This window comes from Ambystoma mexicanum, chromosome 3p, assembly GCF_040938575.1.
Source record: "Ambystoma mexicanum isolate Mex_15411 chromosome 3p, UKY_AmexF1_1, whole genome shotgun sequence".
Taxonomy (NCBI): domain Eukaryota; kingdom Metazoa; phylum Chordata; class Amphibia; order Caudata; family Ambystomatidae; genus Ambystoma; species Ambystoma mexicanum.
In genome coordinates this window covers 47,074,078-47,089,135 of record NC_090925.1, presented here as the reverse complement: position 1 = coordinate 47,089,135, position 15,058 = coordinate 47,074,078, and positions in this window count along the sequence as shown.

The window sequence follows — 15,058 nt, the reverse complement described above, 5'->3', positions numbered from 1 at the left end:
GATGGTTGTGGTGAAGTAGCCAGGCTGTCCGACTGATGGTTGCTGAATGTGTAACGCGAGGAACCAGCGCAACACCCACCCTGAATTCAAACAAGGTCAGTGGTGAACCAGCCACAGATGCGCACTTCCCTGATTTGCGTGACGTCGGGACAGTGCAAGCACTGACAGGGAAGGCGGGTCTTGACTGGATGAAAAACCCACAGCAGGATACAACAGCAAGGCTCCAAGAAGTAGCAGTTGACCGATGAAGTGAACTGAAGTTGGCAGGAGCAGTAGATGGACAAGTAGGCAGAGTAACTCCAGAGAAGGCAGGAGGCAAGGCACTGAACCAACAGGCAAAGAGGAAGGAGCGACTAGGAACCCTGGGGCAGAGAGAAAGAACTGGAAGGCAGGAAGGGAGCTGGGAGAGGAAGGCCCAGGGAACCTACTGGCAAGGAAGGAATGAGGCAAGAAAACTCCCAGAGGCAGACAAAGGAAGGAGACAACAACAAGGAAGGACAAGGAACAAAAGGCTGGAAAGGCTGACAAGGTGCTACTCAAGAGTAACACAGGCGAAGACGCGATCAGGAAACAAACCGCGTTGAGACGCGGTTTGTTCAAGCAAATTGGCCCTTAATATAAGGCAGGCAGCACCCGGGAGGCTTGGAACGCAAGCCGTGCTGTCCCCGGGTGCTGACGCACCCAAAACGAGGCTTGGGAAGCAAGTTTGCGACTTCCCAAGCGCTCTGTGGACGGCGCATGCGCGGAGGGCGAAACACGGCCTTCCGCACCTGCGCGAACCATGCGAACGGGAAATCCCGGAAGCGACATGAGCCGCAGATGACCGAGATCCCCCCAACCTGTATCGGGGGTAGATGCGCCAGGACGGGAGGCGCCGGGACCTGCAGATGCGCCCCGCACCCCAGGTAAGTGGCATGACACTATGTCCCCTCCCAGAAAGGCCAGGGGCCCCAGGTTTCCAAGGGAAACGGAGGTAGAAATCGCGAACCAGACGGGGAGCATGCACATAACTGCATGGTTCCCAAGTGCGATCACAGGCAGGGTAACCCTTCCAGTCCACCAAGTACTGAAGTACTCCCCGTCGTATGCGCGAATCACAGATCTCCTGTACTTCGAATTCGGGCACTCCACGGACATCAACAGAGGCAGGACGGGAAAAAGATCGCTGGAATGTGTCAACCACATAAGGCTTCAAAAAGGAGACATGGAAGACAGGATGAACCCGCTAGGACTGTGGCAACTGTAGGCGATAAGCTACAGAGGACAAACGCTTAGTAACCTTGAATGGACCAAAATAACGGGGAGCTAGTTTGGTAGGTAGATTACGCACCGGCAAATTCTTAGAGGACAACCAGACTAAATCTCCCACCTGGAAAATTGGTTCAGGAGTGCGCCCTTTATCAGCCTGTTGTTTCATGCACACCTGTGCCTCTGCAAGAGTACTGCGTGCCAACGAGTGTTGCTTTTGGATGGTGACAACCAGATGATCAGCAGATGGAACTGCACTGGGTGGTACAGGATGAAAAGGTACCAATTTAGGATGTTGACCAAAAGAACAGTAAAACGGTTTGAGTCCGGTAGCGGAATGTTCTGCATTGTTATAAGAGGCTTCAGCAAGAACCAGATGTGTTTTCCAATTGGTCTGAGTGGCGTTAGCAAAGCACTGAAGGTAGTGCTCCAAAGTTTGGTTAGTTCTCTCAGTCTGGCCATTAGTGTGGTGTGTGGATGATAACCCAAACTCAGGGCTCTGTGAATGCCTAGATGATTACACAACTGACGCCAGAAAGAGGACAGAAACTGGGATCCACAATCGGATATGATCTTTTCTGGTAATCCATGTAGCCTGTAAATTTCCTGGAAGAATGCCAAAGCCATCTGGGATGCCGTGGGTATCCTGGGAAATGGGACAAAATGGGCAGTCTTGGTGAAACAGTCTACAACCACCATGATGCAGGTACATCCATCAGATGGAGGAAGGTCAACGATGAAATCTGCGGCAATGGTATGCCATGGGTAGGGAGGTATCTCTGTGGGATGAAGTAACCCCAATGGTCTTTTCCTTGGGGTCTTGGTCTGGGCACACACAGGACAGCTCTTGACATACCGCTCAATTTCTTCGGCCCAACCTGGCCACCAGAATTGCCTGGACACTAGTTCTTGGGTGGCCTTTATGCCACGATGTCCACCAACTCGGGAATCATGGAACCCGTGAAGTACAAGAGTCCGAAGAGAGACAGTGGGAATATATAATCTGTTCCGATAAAAAAGCAACCCATTGCGTTCAGTGATCTGTGGTCGTTTCAAGAGGCTTGCCTGAGCTGGGTCTGTTATGGTGTCCTGTACAATCGTCTGGAGATGAGGTCAGAGCGTAAGTAGAAAATGCTTCGGAGAGATCAGTGGCTTGTCACTACAGTCGCTCTTAAAGTCTCCTTCCAATGAACGGGATAAGGCATCAGCTTTCAAGTTCTGAGGACAGGGAATGTAAGTTAAGTGGAAGTCGTAGTGAGAGAAAAAGAAGGCCCATCGGGCTTGGCGAGAGGTACGGCACTGAAGAGAACGTAGATACTGTAAATTGCGATGGTCAGTACGAACTTCCACCGAATGCCGTCCCCCGAGGAGATGATGCCTCCATTCTTCAAATGCTGCTTTTATGGCCAACAGCTCCTTCTCAATCACGGCATAGTTCTGTTCACTAGGAGTGAGTTTACGGGAGAAATAAGCCACAGGATGTTCCATGCCGGATTCAGATTGCTTCTGCAGGAGAACAGCACCAACAGCGAAGTCGGAAGCGTCTGCCTCTACGATGTATGGTATCTCGTCATTGGGGTGACACAGAATGGGTGCTGTGCTGAAGGCTTTTTTCAAGGTGTCAAAGGCCATGGTGGCCTGCGAATCCCAAAAAAAAGGTACTTTGCTGCTGGTTAGTCGAGTTAAGGGAGTCGTTAGCTGTGAGAAATGGGGTATGAACTGCCGATAGAAATTGGCAAACCCTAAAAACCGTTGCAGGGACTTCAGATCGAGAGGTTGGTTCCAGTCCTGAATGGCTTGTACCTTAGCGGGATCCATGAAGATACCTGATCCACTGATCACATAGCCCAAAAACTCCATGCTTTCCTTGTGAAAAGAGCACTTCTCTGCTTTAGCGTACAGTTGATTCTGGGACAATCGTCGAAGCACCTCTCGGACGTGTTCCACATGTTGTTCCTGGGTAACGGAGAAAATGAGGATATCATCCAGATACACCCAAACTGAGATGCCAATCAGGTCACTAAAAATGTTGTCCATAAAGCGCTGGAAGACGGCCGGGGCATTACACAAACCGAATGGCATTACCCGATATTCGTAATGCCCGAATGGAGTCTTGAAGGCCGTCTTCCATTCATCACCTTCCTTTATCCGGATCAGATGATAGGCTCAACGGAGATCTAACTTGTTGAAGACTTGAGCTGTTCGAAGTGATTCCATGATATTCCGGATCAAGGGCAGTGGGTATCTGCCTTTTCACGTGATGTCGTTCAATTGGCGGTAATCTATACAAGGACGTAAAGTACCTTCCTTCTTCTTCACAAAGAATAAAGGAAAACCAGCAGGGGATTTCGAAGGTGCTATGTATCCCTTCTTGATGCAGTCAGCCAAATATTCCTGTAAGACCTGTTTCTCGGTTAAGGACAAGGCGTACACCTTCCCATGAGGTATCACCGAACCTGGTATTAAATCAATGGAACAATTGAATGTTCTGTGAGGTGGTAGAGGTATATCCCCTGGCTCGGAAAAGACCATCTGAAAATCGTCATACATTTGAGGGATTGGGAACAATGAGCAAAGACCAGGTGGACTATTGCTTCTTGTAAGAGGTGTGGAGGTGACGATGTTCTGAGGCCTGCCAGGCAAGCAACAATTCCGGAGGCAATGAGCGGAAGCAAAAACCAAAGTGCGTGCTTCCCAATCGATAGTTGGATTGTGGCATAACAGCCACGGTAAACCCAAAACTACTGAATATGAAGGTGATTTGATGACGTCCAGGGCGATTCTTTCACCATGTTCCTTGATCTGGATAAATAGACCCATGGTATGTTGACGTATTGGCCCCGAGGATAAAGGAGTCCCATCAATCACCTCCACGGGCAGAGCATTCTTCCGGGAAAACAAAGGTATACCATGCCTTGCTGCAAAGGTTTCATCGATGTAATTGCCAGAAGCTCCACAGTCCAATAAGCCAAGGACTTCCACCTCTTTGTCTAACCATGTCAGTTTGATCTCCAGAACTAACAAGACAGCAGGTTGCATGGGCTGAAACAAGGAGCAGGAGCCGGAAAGGACTGAAAGTGAAGGGAGACCTGTCGTTGCCTTTCCTATAGACAACAGATCTTCTAGTTTTCCGACTTCCTTTGGGGGCGTAAAGGACAGGTACCCAAGTAATGCCCGGCGGCTCCACAGTACAAGCATAATCTTAGACTTCTTCAGCGTTTCCGTTCAGCTTCTGATAACGGACCCCTCACAGCACCCACTGAATGGGTTCTGGACCGGAGTCTGAAGACCCAGGAATCCCGGTAGACGTGTTTGCTGGTCTGGAAAACCTCTCAGCTCGACGTCTCTCTCCTCTTCGTTCTGCCAGTCTGTGATCAATCCGCAAAACTTGTTCCACGAGTTGCTTAAGGGTGTCGGGCTCTGGAATGTGTAATAATTCATCCTTATATTCTTCTCTCAACCCCCGACGAAACAGAGTCTTTTGAGTTACTTGAGGCCACTGGGAATCGGTGTCCAATTGTCGAAAGTGACCAATATAGGCTATTATGTCCATGGCTCCTTGCTTGAGGTCCATCAATTGATTCTGTGCCGCAGAAGCCAGATTGGGTGATTTTTTTTTTTGGGCGCTGCCCAAGCAAGTGCGTTCCCAGTCAAATTACCCAGAATATACCCAATCTTGGCTTTGTCTGAGTTGAAGTAGGAGGACCTGAAGAGGAAGTGTATTCTACAATGATTACAAAACTCGCCCACACATCTCGAATCTCCATCGAATTTGATAGGTGCGGTATGAGCCATTGCACCTTCGACCTGAGGTGTAGCCCCGGTACCTTGTGCCCCCATCTGTCTTAGACCAATGTTCTCTTGACGGAGCGCAGTCATCTCGGCTCGAAGATCCCGCATCTCTTCCCAAAGTTCCTCGGCTCCATCCATCTCGGAATCAGAAGGTAGGCGTCTCAATCTGTTAAGAAAAGCGTCTCATGGGCGCTGAGTACCTGAACTTCCAGTTGATGGTCGTGGTGAAGTAGCCAGGCTGTCCGACTGATGGTTGCTGAATGTGTAACGCGAGGAACCAGCGCAACACCCACCCTGAATTCAAACAAGGTCAGTGGTGAACCAGCTCCCAACGCCACGGATGCGCACTTCCCTGATTTGCGTGACGTCGGGACAGTGCAAGCACTGACAGGGAAGGCGGGTCTTGACTGGATGAAAAACCCACAGCAGGATACAACAGCAAGGCTCCAAGAAGTAGCAGTTGACCGATGAAGTGAACTGAAGTTGGCAGGAGCAGTAGATGGACAAGTAGGCAGAGTAACTCCAGAGAAGGCAGGAGGCAAGGCACTGAACCAACAGGCAAAGAGGAAGGAGGGACTAGGAACCCTGGGGCAGAACAAGGAGAAAGAACTGGAAGGCAGGAAGGGAGCTGGGAGAGGAAGGCCCATGGAACCTACTGCCAAGGAAGAAATGAGGCAAGAAAACTCCCAGAGGCAGACAAGGGAAGGAGACAACAACAGGGAAGGACAAGGAACAAAAGGCTGGGAAGCCTGACAAGGTGCTACTCAAGAGTAACACAGGCGAAGATGCGATCAGGAAACAAACCGCGTTGAGACGCGGTTTGTTCAAGCAAACTGGCCCTTAATATAGGGCAGGCAGCACCCGGGAGGCTTCGAACGCAAGCCGTGCTGTCCCCGGGTGCTGACGCACCCAAAACGAGGCTTGGGAAGCAAGCTTGCAACTTCCCAAGGGCTCTGTGGACGGCGCATGCGCGGAGGGCGAAACACGGCCTTCTGCGCCTGCGTGAACCATGCGAACAGGAAATCCCGGAAGCGACATGAGCCGCAGATGACCGAGATCCTCCCAACCTGTATCGGGGGTAGATGCGCCAGGACGGGAGGCGCCGGGACCTGCAGATGCGCCCCGACCCCAGGTGAGTGGCACAACACTCTTACAGTTCATAATTCTCATGGGCATAAACTTTCCTTGAGATATATCACAATTCGCACCCACACATACTTTCACCTATACTCTCCTGCAAGGACTTTATTACTTATCAACTTAACTTCTTGGTTCTTACAGGAAACTTGACAGATGACCATGATCAATTAATTCCTAATTCAAGGAAAATCCAGAGTGATCATAGACTATATCTATGTCTCTATTGGACTACAAGACTTGATAGTTAATACTGAAAAAATCCCGACGCCTAACAGTTACCATCACAAGCTGACCATTTTGTGCTCGGGTTCTCACCAAATGAGAAAGAAGTATCAAGTCCCACCACTGGAAATAAACGGTGCAACAACAAGACTACGGATATCTCAAACCCAGATGATTAATTTTACCAAATCTTTTAAAGAAACTTATTTAGAAGATAAAACAAACTGAACTATGAGTGGCTATTAAGACAGTGGACATCAAAGGAACAACCAAAACCACTCATAAACATCAATACAATATCGAAATCATGAAAAAAAAGATGGCACTAAGAAGAAATCCTAAACTTCCACAGAGAACAAGGAATGATGATAACAACAAACAAATTAAATCAATTAAAATAATTTTTAATAATTAGCTCAAATCTCAAAAAATGATATTCTACAACAGGACGCAGAGACATTTCTTGCGACATTTAAAAACAGAAATTTGAGAAACCTGTAGAACCTCCTCAATAACAACACACAACAGCAGACCGACTGTTATCAAATGTCTCAGAATGTAAATGGATCCAGCACTTCTCCACTCTGTATCAAATGTGTGCCAGAGAGTCTGTAGCAAAGGAATCTGCACAAACAACGAAATGGAACTTTACATGGTCCAAAGATGATATTCTATCCATGACCAACAATCTAAATTCCTCTTGTGCTCCCTGCCCTGACGGCTTGTCAAATTCTACCATCAAACAAGCCCCTGAAGTGTGGGCCACAATCGTCGAGCCTCTCTTCTCTCTTCTCTCTAATTGGCAAAATTAATCAAATTTCCCAAACTTTGTAAAATGGCAATTTTAATTCCAATATTCAAACAGGGTGATAGAGATGACCCTACAAACTATCAACCCATAGCCCTTTTAGATCCTTTGGACAAATTATTTTCAACCTTCTTGCTGAAAAAACTGACAGTTTGGGCTAAAACAGAAAACAGGTTTGCTATTAGACAAAAAGGCTTCACTGCCAATGTAGGCACTAATGTAAACCCAATGATCTGAAATCTTATCAAACAGGAAGCCCTTCTGCAGAAATCCCAAATATATGTGCTTTTGTTGATCTCTATTTGATGGAATCAATAGACAAAAGCTATGGAACAAACTCACAGCGTGGAAATGCCCTACGGAGATCCTCGAGCCGATAAAGCTCCTTTATTCGAACACTGTCATCACAGTCAGACTATCGCAGAAGTGATTGCATCTACTCTGATAAAGACCTTGAATGGCCTAAAGTAGGGTTGCCCACTCGCTGAAACCCTCTTCAATCAGTTTTATGGCTGACATAGAAGACCACATGCAAACGATCATGATAAACCCACCAAAGATCAACTCAGTTCCTGTTCCTATAATGATGTGCGCTGACGACATTGTCCTGATAGATAAAACACTGATGGGCCTACACCTTAGCCTAAAGATGATGGGAACTTACACAAAGGCTAACAAACTACAGATAAACACAAAAAAAGAAAATCGTGAAACTAGTCAACTTTAAAACCAAAGAAACAAAGACCCCTGAAGTTGATTTCAGATTAACAAGATTTGTGTGTTGTGATTACCTGCAAATATTTAGGAATCTTGATCAACCAATCCAAGACTGAACAAGAATCTAGAAGAAAAAACCCTATCGTTAGCTCGACAAGGTTGCTACCTACATTCTAAATTTGGAAAATATTCTTTCAAACCCATGATTGCCTTCTATAGGCAGAAAGGCATACCTATTCTCCCCTATGTGAGCAATACTTTGATCAAATTTCCACCTTTAATGTGGCAGAAATATGAAGCAATGTTTTGGCAGAAGATCTTAGCACTGCCACACTCTTATCCTATGGTAAGAATAAGATTTGAAATTGCTACTCAATCACTCTTATCGATTACTATCTGGAAACAACTAGACCTTTTCCGAAAAATATTGACTAGTGAAAGTATTCCGGCTCTACAAATACTTCAGATAAAGCCGACCAGTTTGAATAATACCATCTTGAACGCATGGAAGAAAGACATGGGAAGACAGATGACAAGGCAAGACATATCCATGGAAATGCTACTTTCATGCCCACAGCATGCCAGAATTAAGCTACAGCAAAATGATTGGGCTCAAACCATTCAAACAAAATTGGCTTATCAGATGAACCTACATTGTGAATTTGATATTAGAGCCTTAAATAAGCTGCCAACTTAAAGCTATTTCCGGACTACCTCATTCGGGATATATATCTGAAAATGCTTTTGAACACTATCCCAACTAGACATAGATTGGTGAAAACTAAACAAATCCTGAGCTCTGAGCAATATTGCCGATTCTGCCTCGATGAGTCAGCGCAAGAGACTTTGCAACACATCATAATGTACTGCCCAGCCCTGACGGAACAGAGAAACATCTACAGAGATCACGTTCAGATCTCAGCGCAACAAATGGACTCAGAAATCATATGGGTGAACATCCTTTTGGAAAAGGACAAAAAACGTATTTACACCATTGTCCAGTTTTTAAATAATATCATGGGATCTCATTTGACCCACTCCTGATAAAATTATTGGCACATGGAACATTGACAAACCTGCCATGCTTGTAACTGTGTAATGCGATTTTATATATTATATGTTTTCTTAATGTATTATAAAGAAGTACGCGATTTACATGAAAAGTTTAAAACATAAACTAGATCATTTTAATAAATAAATAAAATAATAATAATAAATAACAACTTAACTTCACCTGGTATGCTCTCCTGCCAGAACGTTGTCACACATCACCTTAACTTTCTTCCTCAGACAGGAGTTTAATGATTTTATCACTACTTGATCGACAAATGCTTTTATTTGTTTAATGGCTTCCAACTTGCTTTCTCGCTGCATTTCTATGAAGGTGAATATCCTGCTAGACTATCTGAAAGGCCACTAACGTCATTTGGCCTCTTCAGTAGTCTTTGGCTTTCCCTCGCTTTAATAAATTTCTCTCTGTAGCTTTTCTGGATAATGACTTCCATACGCCAGCAACCAAGTAACCCTTTTATTTTCCCTGGGCTTATAGGTTGTCTTTGGCATTGCTTCATTTTATCGGCTTTTCGGATTTGGCTTGGTGTGTGTCCTGATAGGCACAGTGCTGCAACTGTGCCACCTTTGGTGAGTGGTTCCCGCCGTTCTCCCCTCTATCACTGTGAAACAGCGGCATCTGTTTCTCACCTACTTGACGTCTGATTCGCCTCTCTGCTATTTGCTGCAGCGTACCTTCCCTATGCGTGGTACTCAACTTTGCTATGGACTATGGACTATCTGGCAGACCTGCATCTCACTCATTCCTCTCCTTCCTCCTATCAGCTGTGGCTGACTTGCTTTTAAAGTTCCTGGTTCAATTATTCTTCTTCAAACCACTAGACCATTGCGTTGGATGCCCAGTCCTAGTAATCATCATTACTCTGTTATTCTTTGTTGTGCCTGTGGCTGTGGTTCCTCTTCTTCAATGGTATTGAGAAAGTGGATTAGTAGGAGTCATCCTGACTGATCCTGACCTCTTCCTCATCACAGTAGTCAGTATGTGGTCCCTAATGGGATTTTAGGAGGAAAATAAAGTCGCTCTAATAGGGAGTTGGGGGACAACATGCCATTAAAGTCTGAGGAACAGAGGAAACATCCCTAAACGGGCATGGGGGCAAATGACTTTCCCCAATTATGTCATCCTATCTTCCTGAGGGTCACATACCCAGGTGGTCCTCCCTCATGTATCTGCCCCCAAGATCAGGATTAGGTAGCAGCTGCTGTTCCCTTGTCACATGGGGAGAGGTTAACTCAGGGAAAGTAGTAATGCCATCATGCTATTCATCACAATAGTGTGACAGTCCTTCAGATGGCGTCACTTCTCCCCAGGGGAGAACCCCTCTCCATGAGGCAAGGGAGGTGAGACCACCAACCAATAGTCCCACTCGGTGTGGTAACATGCAGGTGGATCCCCTGGAGAGAGACTACTCTCCTGGGGATAAGGATGAGATTGGGAGGCACAGTCCCTTTAAACTCTAACTCGGTAGGCTGGCCATAGTACCTGAACCTTACAGGCCTAAACTCATGTACAAAACTGTGTGGTATTATAACACATAGAACCATCCTGATGTTTTAGGTACCCGAGGTGAAGAAGCAATCAAGAACGATGTAAGTGACCAGGAAAGGTTGGAACGCATGTTACGTCAGCGCGGGCCCTATTATATCAGGGTGTCAGAAACAAATGAAGGTGGAAGGGTACAGAGGAGACTACCAGGAAGGGTAATGGGGAGGGTATGAGAGAAAGTACCAGAGAGAATACCAGAGAGAGTACCAGAACCTGAGAGATAAAACGAGGCAGAGAGATCAGTTGAGGTGGAGGAAGAAATCGAGAGCCAGAGAAAAGTCGAAGGCTCGAGAAGACCCAGAAGCAGGTTCGAGAAGCTTGAGCTCGAGACATGCAGGGTGTGGTTCAAGGGAACACACAAGGATGTCTCACAGGCCGACGGGCTGTTGGCCATGAAGAGAGTAGAAACAAAGAAAATAATAGGTGTCCTACATGAAGGCAGTTCACCAAATATTTTACAAATAAATCTTGGTTGCTGGTCAGTAATAGTCAAGCCAAGCAAGAGGAGGACTGAAAGAACATTGTGGTTAGCCAGAAGTATATTGTCCAAAAGATGCTTGGAAAGTGTTATACCTGTCGGCTGAGAGTTAGCCGTAAGGATGGATGGAGATTAGGTTGTGGTGGCGTGAACTGTGGTGGGTGGACTGAGCGGTCCAACAACTACGCCAAAACCACTAACCATAACCATTTTCTCAGCCACATACACAGAGCTGAACAGTATCCAGAGAGGTGATGGCTGGATGGTCTGTACAGGGAAGGAAGGTCGAGTCCCAGGTCCGCCTCCCGACAGCCAGCTACACATGGCCCAGGAAGCGAGCCGCAATGAGAGTGGGAAGAGTCAGTTGACCATCACAAAAACCAAGGCCAAGACAGAGAAAGCTCTCACGCAACGTAACAAGTAACATGAATTATTGAAAGTCTGGAAAAGGGCCAAGGGAAACTTAAGAGAGCCTCAGAGGGTGCCAATAACATCAGGAGGGTGTAAAGAAATGTTAGCTGAACACACACAACGATTAAGAGCAGTAAAGTATACAAGCTAACCCACACCATGGACATTGGGAATAATGTATGTCAGTACGGCTTCGGAAACCAGACACCCCTTGAAATGTATTCAAGGGGTTTCCTTCTCAAGTACAATTAGGTGAAAGCGAAACCTGCATCTTCTAGAGCATCATTGACGAGAACAGAGTTATCAGGAGGGCAACCCCTCCTGGGCACACTACAGAATCATCTAGGGCTGACCCATGGAGCCAAACTCCAACCATCTTCTGTCATTAATCTGTTATACAATGTTTATTGGTTTACACCAGATTCTGACAGGAGTCTCGTCTTTTCAGTTCATGACCTACATTTTGCCTTCCTCAAGATAAGAAGAAAAATCATTGGTTTTGTCATTTTCTTTTTGCTTGAAAAGCCAGGGGAATCGAGAAGCCCTTGAGACTATACATTGTGAAGAACTAGAGACAACGCAAACCATTTTGTGACACAGTTCCCAGGCCAAATCCACAACAGGGTGATACTGGAAGGTTGAGAGGGACTGCAGGAATGGCTTCATATTCCCAGGGGGCACAGAGCAAGAGATGTGCAAAACCCAGAGTTTGAGAATACCTCTATAAGGGAACTACACACCTTATTAAGAACAGTGAAAGAAACTGGGGAACCAGCTAGGAGAAGGGATACATTATCCTAGCCCCAAAAGATCTTCATGTGATTATTTGATTTTCTGTTGCGTTACGGAGAACCCAGAACTTTTATGGACCTTTTGGTTTGAACAACTCGAGAGGCGCTTGTATGCTTTGCGTCCAGGAGAAAGACGTCATTCTCTTGGATTACAAACAGTAGTAGGACTTGATGGTGTTTTGTTGTAGTGACAGGGATAGAGTAGGAGCATTTGTGACTGGAACAGTGCCTTTTTGTTTTGACACACAAGGCCTTCCTAACAAGAACCTGAGTTTCTTTAGTTCTTGTAGGGAAATCCCCTTAGAGTTAGGGATAGATAGGTTTGGTTTTTCATTTAGCTGATAAGATTGCTCAGCGGGTTAAGCCCTTGTTCGTGTGGTCTGCGTTGGGACTCCAGGTCGCAGGTTCAAATCCCAGCAAGGTAGACTCAGCCTCCCGTCTTTTCAGAGGTTGATATTTTGAGGGTCAATTTTGATTGGGTTATAATGTATGTAAATATGTGCTATCTAAAGTGTTTTTCGTGAAAGCGCTATTTAAGTATCACATCATTATAATATATTATTTAATAAACATCTATAGCAACCACTATGGCACCACTTGGTCAGTCTCTTCATTCCTTGTCACCACAATAGGTGATGTGTGTTTTAAGTGTAATGTTGGTTTGTTTATGTTTAAAGTTGTTAGATGCCCACATGCATATTGAAACTGTATAATATTTGGAATATGAATTGAAAGTATAACTTAATAACTAAATTTGGGTTTAAGGATTATTAGGTAGGCATTTGTTAGATGTGTTGGTAAACTTTGTTTTTGAGTAAGGGAATTGTCGGTACATTCATACCAACCAATAGTGGCACCAGTGTGGGATAATATGCCTACTGTTGTCAATTGCCTTTTGCCACGAGATACTTGGGCCTGTGTGAAGTTAATGAGTTTCAAGTTATTTTAGTACCATCTGCCTTGCATCTTAAAAGCATGAATATTTCACATTGGGCCTGCAAATCTATTTCTACATTTGAAGCATTGTCTCAATTGCAAAATGGGCATAACATGCCAAGATTTGCATTTTGGAGAAGTCGTTGAAATCAATTGTATTACAATTTGGTATAAATACATACACAAAAATATATACACAAATCGTTCATTAGGAACATGCTCCTGAGAAACATGGTTGCAGATATTGCATGTGTATTTCCAACGTATGTCTTTATGGTCAATTTAACAATTCTTTCACAGTGGTCCAATTAATGTTTTATCCCTGAGACACTGTAGAAAGTGTCAGGGTTGTTAGTGGCATGTCTCTCAACAATGTAAGTAAATATTGCCCACAATTGGAGGCAATTGGAATATAAGATTGATTGGTATGTGTGCTTACTAATTTACTCCAGTTGTGTTGTTGAATTTAAAAGGATCAGAGATTTCCTTTTTAAAATGGTTTGTGGGGAGATATGCTACAGTTTTTGTTTGTACACATTTTTAAAGGTTTTTAAAGATTTTCTTTTTTGAGGTACAGGGTACATATCCAGATGTGGACTGTACAGTGCACACCATCTGTTATATTCTAGAATGCAAGGAATGTCTGCATTGACTTTGTTTGTATCAAAGTTTACTAAGAATAGACCAGTGACTGTACGAAGACGTGAAAGTGATTTGTAACTAACACCTTCACCTGCCAATGTGTTTAAATGCTTGGTCGAGGGTTAGACCTTGTGACATATGAATGGTAACAGCGTATGCAAGAGACACACATAATTGCTCGCTGTGTATATACATATCTTTTTTAAAAAAGTAAACATGCTATGGTGCAGCACATTTATTTATGGATATTGTGCCTATTTACGGGTCTGGCGGTAACCCTGCCGGTGCTATCGGTGGGTTGCCACCGGACCCGGAATAATTTCCTGGCGCATGACTTCTCAGTCCCACCGGGCTATTACAAGTCCAGCGGCCGGGAAGTCAGACACTGGTACATTTGTTAATCCCCATTCCCATAGAGTTTGCAATGGTGCCCGGGCTCCTGTGACAAGTGTGCCTACCGTGGCCGCTGCGACCAGCAGGGTCAAACCTGTCAGGCACATCAGCTCTGGCATGCATACTTGTAGTTTGCCAGTCGGGAAACAAGGATGTTGGTGAGCTTACTGGCACCCTTGTTTCTGGACCAGCAAACATGAGGCCCATTGTTTACATTTGGATATGTTTGAAATATTTAGCATTTGTTTGTACTAATTGTCTTTTTAAAGTTTTTTTTAAAAATGTTTTTTTAGGTACAGAGTACATATCCAGATGTGGAGTGTACAGTGCACACAGTCTGTTGTATTCTAGGATGGACGGCGTGTCAGCGTTCCTAGCGAGAGTACCAGCAGAGTACTGACTGCTCTCCTGCTGAGCCCGCTGCATTGTCGCTCTCTGGACTCCAACTTTCATCTGTTATTCTTCAAGCCACCCTTCAGACCATCCTGCGTACACCATTTTCTGCAATGGACTTTAGCTGTTAATCATAGTTAACTGTAAATGTTAGCAAACACGTTAACACTGTACTTTTTCTATTTTTCCCCTGTAGCCAAGCCCACTATCATATGATCGCTACAAATTGAGCCAGCACATGCACCAGCGCATGCCAACCTAGCGAGAGTACCAGCAGAGTACTGACTGCTGACCGCTGCGCCGCGGTGCAGTACTATGAATCTGGCTCTGCAACTTTTATTTTTCCTCTGCTGTGCTAATATTGCTAAATCACTGTAGCTACTGACGCTCGATTCTCAGAGCCAACCCACCCTTTTGTACTGTTTCTTTGTACGCCCTCTTATCATGGCACACCTGGTCCCACAGCAGTA